The 6,945-nt window shown below is 35.4% G+C and overlaps 1 protein-coding gene across 3 annotated transcripts in view; it reads left to right on the top strand.

The window, feature by feature from the left end:
• Positions 1-416: 416 nt before the first annotated feature.
• wuho (tRNA (guanine-N(7)-)-methyltransferase non-catalytic subunit wuho) overlaps positions 417-6,945 on the top strand; it is a 43,846-nt gene continuing 37,317 nt past the window's right edge. The window contains exon 1 of one of the 3 annotated variants that reach the window (XM_089093949.1): positions 417-516. The gene's annotated coding sequence lies outside the window, so the exon portion shown is untranslated. Of the gene's footprint in view, positions 517-563; positions 593-5,669; positions 6,076-6,945 lie in introns of those variants that run through there. The other 2 variants (XM_089093951.1, XM_089093950.1) reach the window with 2 other exon arrangements.

The following is a 6,945-nucleotide window of genomic DNA, read 5'->3' as shown; positions in this document are numbered from 1 at the left end:
CCCCCTTTCCCAATAAGTATCTTTCTAAAATTTATCATAGAACTCGTTCTGGAACAAATGGACTAAATTTTCTTGCATTCTCGTATAAGTTTTCTAATTCAAGTGGTTCAATTCCCCTGTCCCCTCTTTGTAGGCATTGTAATATGAATAATGAAGCAATTGACTATTGCCTATTTGAATGTAATATGCTGACGTCTGCACAACATACCTTGCTTTGCAAACTGTTAAAATGCTTCAAACACCTCAAAATCTCACTATCAGCCAAGAGCCTAGCCAACTATACCTGCACACAGAGCATAGAAATCGACGTCTATCAACTCATAATTGAACTCCTAGAGTCGACAGATCTACTGAAAGATATCTGAAAATATCTTATAATCATGAGGTAATCAAGCCAGTAGCTCTGTAGCCCACAGAGTGAAGCAAAAGGAAAAGGGCTAAATAGTATCACTGAAAAGCCCGCCTGCTGTCAAATAGAAGAAGAAGAATAAAACATGTGACATTTTAAATTCTCAGGTGATGAAGAAGAAGAAGAAGAATTCTCAGGTGATCTATTTCTCAATTATTACTTCACCTCTTCACATTGAGAAATGTCTGAAAATGATCATTCCCATTTTTTCCCTTAGTCAAGTGTCATTTGCTGTTGTGTCACTGCTTTTTCTTTCAAAAGCTTTCTGAAAACTGAGTTTTGGGGTCCAGAGAGGTCCCTTTTTCAACTAAAAAGAAGTCCCTATTTTTTACCACTTGTATCTGTGGCAGCCCTGGGTTAGGAAAAAGAAACTGTCAGGGATGGGTCTACAGGCTAAAGTATGTCTCAGGAAGGTATTTTGAAGTACATCCCTGACCTTTAAAAATCCATGTGTTAGGCTATAAATGTAAAACTTTGTAAAATAGATCTTCTGTTTAAATGAAGTTCAACAAAATTGTTTTCAGCTTCACAACTGCTCAATTGCAATTTATAAGTTTTTACAAATATGCAAATTCCTACATTTCCTACATTTTGAAAAAAAACCATTGATATGGCTTAAAATTCTACTCAAACAACAGGAATGGCATTTAGCCAGAGAAAAAGAAACTGATAACTGAAAATTTAGGTAAAATGTTGTTTTGTCAAAATTTCAGTAGGTATAGACCTGTGATTCTCTAGAGGGAGTGGAGGTAGGTACTTCAAAATACCTACCTGGGACATACTTTGGTATACCCATACTTTAGCCTGTAGACCCATCCCTGAAAGTCTGATTTTCCTAACCTAACCCCTTTCCAAGATAGCCAAAACTAGCTAAAGTAGAATTCTACCCTATAGCGCGAAGGGTAAAATTTGGTAAATATTTACCAAATCATATTATTGAGTTATGACTAAAGTGAATATACCATTCGATGCCTTTTTTATGCTGTTTACAAATATAATAATCATTTCTATCGGAAATGAATTTTAGCCCCCCCCCCCCCCTGTATATGCCAATTCAGGGTATATATTTCTACATTAGGGGGGGTGGGGGCAAATTTAATTTCTGATGTAAATGGGAGGTAAGTTTAAACTTTACCCCCGCCCCACCCCCCTAATGTAGAAATATATACCCTGAATTGGCATATATAGGGGGGGGGGGGGGGCTAAAATTCATTTCCCATAGAAATGATTATTATATTTGTAATCAGCATAAATAAAGGCATCAAATGGTATATTCACTTTAGTTGTTACTCAATAATATGATTTGGTAAATATTTACCTAAAATTCTGCTTTAGCTACTTTTGGCTATCTTAGAAAGGGGTTAGGTTAGGAAAATGAAACTTTCAGGGATGGGTCTACAGGCTGAAGTTTGTCCCAAGAAGGTATTTTGAAGTATCTACCTCTACTCCTTCTCCCTCTAGAGGGTCATGAAATTTTTCTACATGACAGGTCTATACCTATTGATATTTTGACAAAACAACATTTTACCTTGATTAATCAGATTTTTTATCTGGCTTTAGTTCTTCAGATGCAATTCCTGTTATTTGAGTAGAATTTTAAGCTCTATCGATGTTTTTTTTTTCAAAATTTAGGAAATGTATTTGCATATCTTTAAAACCTTATAAGTTGGGATTGAGCAAAGTTGTGAAGCTGAAGATAATTTTGCTGTACTTCGTTTAAGCAGAAGATCTATTTTGCAAGGTTTCAGTTTTATAACACACATATTTTTAAAGGTCAGGACCCTCTAGAGGGAGAAGGAGTGGAGGTAGGTACTTCAAAATACCTTCCTATGACGTACTTTAGCCTGTAGACTCATCCCTGAAAGTTTAATTTTCTTAACATAACCCCTTTCCAAGATAGCCAAAAGTAGCTAAAGTAGAATTTTACTGCCCAAAGTAGCCTATATATTTTTCAATGTATTATGTCACATTTAACTTTTTTTTTCCAGTTTTTGTTTTGTCACTGTTGGTTCAATTTACAGGTAAATGGGTTGAATTGAAACAACTGAGACACATTCTGAGAATAGGTAGGAAATAAATAATTTGGGCTGTATATTTGCACATCAGGGGGGGAGGGGGTAAAGTATATTGGGGCCATGGGCGTAGGCAGCGTATTGTCTAGGGGGGGGGCAGTCAATAGTGTAATGGAGGGCCTTTTATCAAAAGCTTTTCCAACCATCTGCTTTTTCAGCCATATCTAATGTAAATTTGAAGGTCTAAGGGGGCAGCTGCCCCCCTACGCCAATGATTGGGGCTGCATGCAAAATGTGTTAACTATGATTATTCTGAATATTATGAAGTAAAAAAAAATTTTTAATATAGGAAAAGTAGACATAACAGGGCTACATGCAAAATGTGTTAGCTACAATTAATCTTTGTATTATGATTATTCCTTCTCAATAGCCCTTAATCTAGACCTTCACATTTATTTGAAGACAAATATCATTTTTAGAGAGGATTTGTCATCTTGAGAAGCTGCAAGGCTATGTTGCTTTTAAGTGTATGGCTTAGTTACACTCTTGTGCATTGCCTTTTGTGAACTGAACACTAATACTAAAAAAGTAGTGCATTCAATGGCTCATTCAACACTGTTTGCAAATATAGTGGTCATTATGCTATGCTGACAATTGTGTTATAGCCCCTCTCCTTGTGGAGCCAAAAATAGCCCTAGGCTATATTCTTGTCTTTGCTGGATCTGTTAATCTGCATTATTTTTTTACTTACCTGGTTGACCTTACAAATTTAGTCCTAGTTTAAAGGGAACATAATAAATTTCAAGTTGAGAGACTTTTTACTTCCTTGGAAAGAACCTGAGCTAGGTGAATAAAATATTTAAGAATTAATCAAGGGCTTGATTTACACCCTGGGAAAATGTTGTCAAGCTACAATCTTGGTGGAATTGGAGATGATTACCGTACATTACTTATATAGTGGCAAGGTAAACACACTACTTGATCACTTTTTTTATGGTGTTTCCAAATATTAAATTTTATTCACTTGCAGATCCAATTTCAAGCCCTTAAATGGACCCTAAAGTGAAACCTTATTCTAAAAATTCCATTGAAATGATTTAGACAGAGCTGTTTTGACAAGTCAAGAATTCAGCAAACCTGTTTTAAAACGAAAAAGTCATCATACATTGTAAGGTGCTTAACAGTAAAAAAATAGATTATTTCAGAACATACATTGGATCATTGGGAGGGGTGGTAGCAACTATTATATTGAAAAGGAGAATGAGATAAGGAATGTAGTAGTACTACTTTTATTAAAGAGTGACAGGAATTAGATGGTAGTTTAGGGTCCATTTATGGGCTTTACACTGAAGTGCAAGTGAAATGAATATTATAGGCTATTTAGAGAGCATACAAAAAATGTATCAAGTAGTGTGTCCACCTTGTCCTTATGGAAATAATGAAACTGTCTCCAAATTTACCACAATCTCTATATTTCTAGGGCTTAGAAGATCCCATGAATAACAGGTCTAGGCCCTATAGGCCTACCAATGAACAGTAGTTCTGTTGAAAAGTTCTTAATAATATTTTTACTACAGAATTTCAGGTGGAATGATAGGGGTTTTACTGTTCATATAAATGAAAATTCTGTGTGACTTTTGATCTTCTATGCAGCTGAAGCCATCCTATCCTGACCACTACAATAGGGTTCTCTAATGTTCAAATATATTGTATACATATCTTTAAATACATTGAAAGATTGTATATAAATATGAAATGAGAAATATTACCATTTAAAATCACTGAAAACAAAATTGTTGCACTTTCTCTAACTCCCCCCCCCCCTCCAGGTATGAAACATGAAGACAAAGACCAATATATTCTTTGGAATCAAGAGGTATTAGATCAAATCAATCAAAGAAGATTGGTCTCAGTTGGTAAATACAACTATTTTCCCAACTTAGTTTCTAAATTAAATAGATTAACAAAAGAAAATAAATGGAATCATTCAACCCATAAAAGAAGATGAAAATGTTGAAATACCTGCCAAAATTTTAGTCTTAGTCAGTAAATGAATTTTTTTTGCAAAGTCTATTTTCTAATTGAATCCAAATGAATCCCCTTTCCAAAACTCTTTCTATCTTTATCTGAAGGTTCAGTGAGATAGGAGTTAGGATGTTTGGGCTTTTAAGTGCACACTTTGAGGCATCTGCCCTCTCCCTCTACCTAAAACCCATCACCTCTCCTTCATAATAGCCAATGCATACTTACACACCACTGTATATAATTTACAGGATATGAAGACATCAGTTTAGTTAAATGAATCTATAAAGTAAAGTCAGAATTATTATTCTGCAATAAGAAGGGAGGTATCAGCCTGCAGCACCCTTATTCAGGCTTAGCTAAATGAATGGACATTAGAGATGAATACCCCCCCCCCCCAAAAAAAAAAAGAAGACACTTTCCATATTTATGTGGAGGCTTATGATAGTTAGACAATTTGTGCATTGAAATGCACTCTTTTAAGCATCTGTTAACCTCCAAACTGCCAACACAATGACCCAGCACTTCTTCATAATAACTGATGCACAATTATACATCACTGAACACAATTTGAATCAGATGAACCAACTTAGTTAAATAGATTACCTTAAATCACCCTAAATCACACTTGCTAGTGATAGAATGAATCCTGTGTCCACCAGCTTCAGTGATGATTAAGCTAATTTTCCATATTAACCATTTATCTTGTATTGACTACATGACTTTTCAGGAATGAATGCATCACCATGGGGTGTTACTTCCTCTGTAACTGGGGAGCTCAACTTATTTTTTGTTTGTTTTCAAATCAGTTGGCTATCTCAGAATTGTCCATCAATAGCAGGTCCTCTTTGAGGCAAAGTTCTAGTTTGTTGCAGTAAAATGGCAGAAAATACTACTTCCCCATGGTACAATCTTTTTGGTCACTAGACCTTTAAATTTTCACTTTGATTGAGCCCTCTCTTGATATTCTAGGACCATTGTTATGATACAATCACCCCTGATAAAAAAAATACAATCAATAAATAAACATGTATCAATGATCTTTCTTCTAGGAAAAAAAGAAGCTAAATTCCACAGTTTTGTAGGTAGGGGCACAGTTTTGCAGGTTATATATTGATACAGAATAAAAAAAAACTAATTATTCATAAAATTATATAAAGCTCTTGTCAGACCCCATCTTGATTTTGGCATGTGCCTTGCAGGTCCTTCTTATTGGCAAGATGTAAGGCTCATCGAAAATGTTCAGAGGCGAGCAAAAAAGTGCATGAAAAGCCTAAAATCAACTTCATATGAGGACCACATCAAGTAACTTAAGCTACCTACCCTCGTCTACAGACGTATGCGTAGCAATATGATGTTGACTTACAAACTTCGAGAAGAAAACTCTACCATCTTTAGCAGCAGTCATAGCACTAGTCATCATTACACAAGAGGACACTCCAAGAAGCTGCCAAAGTTAAGTTCTCGATCGAGAACCCGTCAAATGTACTTCTCAAGAAGAGTCATAAACCATTGGAATCAATTGAAGGACTCAACTGTCAGTGGAGGTTCAATTGGGAGTCGTCGACTCAAGAGCACTACAGGTCCGGAGGACCTTAAAGCTTTCAAATGCATTAAGGGGATTAAGATAAGGTAAGGTGATGTATTAATTGTTAGCAAACTTCCTGTTTTCATATTTTTGGTTACTATCAGCCCAAGTTGATCCCCCTTACAGTTTGTTACTACTAACTGTTTGATTTAGGCTAACTCATTTGTATTGATCTCATCCTAGAATGTTTCTAACCCTATAATTTGGGAAGAAGCCAGGTATGTTCCTGAGTTTTTATATATCTTATGTTGCTTCAAATTTTTCTAGTCAACTGTTATTATTTTTTCCTTTGCATATTTTGCTAATGTTTTTTTTATATTACTGCTGTTTTTTTTTATATATTAAGTGCAAATGCAGTAGCCTTTTTGAACAAGAGCCATTCTTAAAAATAAAAATTATCTCATCCCTCTCTTGTTAGTGCTGTAGATCCATTTATTTTGATAACTGTTTACTTAACAGAAACATTTTGTAAGGTCATGAAAAGTTACTGTCTTGAAGAGTTAGGCAGGTGGAATTGAGTCCTTGAAAAAATCTTCCTGGGTCTTCATTTAGTAAAGGTCCGTTCCTAAAATTTTTATTCTTCTATCCCAGCAACTTTCCCACCCAGCCAAAAACAACCCTTCTAGAATTTTAGCACATGATTTTTCAAGAGTTACAAGTTGGAAGAGGTGAATATACAAATGTGAACATACCCTTATGGCTGTAATTTCAGCTGTAGGCCAATCCTGAGAGTTTATCTTGCAGAACCATTTTTGGAATTTAGAGATTTCTTTCTTATTGTTAATCTACTTCTGTCCTCCAGACTCTTCTCAGGTAGACAATCCCCCTTCACCCGGCTGTGGATTATCCCCCTCACCCCTTGGTCCTTACATTGACTACAATATGATTTAGAGGCTATTTATAGTGCAGCAGAT

Source organism: Artemia sp. Qi Xiang Cuo, chromosome 9, assembly GCF_049724085.1.
Source record: "Artemia sp. Qi Xiang Cuo chromosome 9, ASM4972408v1, whole genome shotgun sequence".
NCBI lineage: Eukaryota > Metazoa > Arthropoda > Branchiopoda > Anostraca > Artemiidae > Artemia > Artemia sp. Qi Xiang Cuo.
This window is presented reverse-complemented; position numbering and strand designations above follow the sequence as displayed.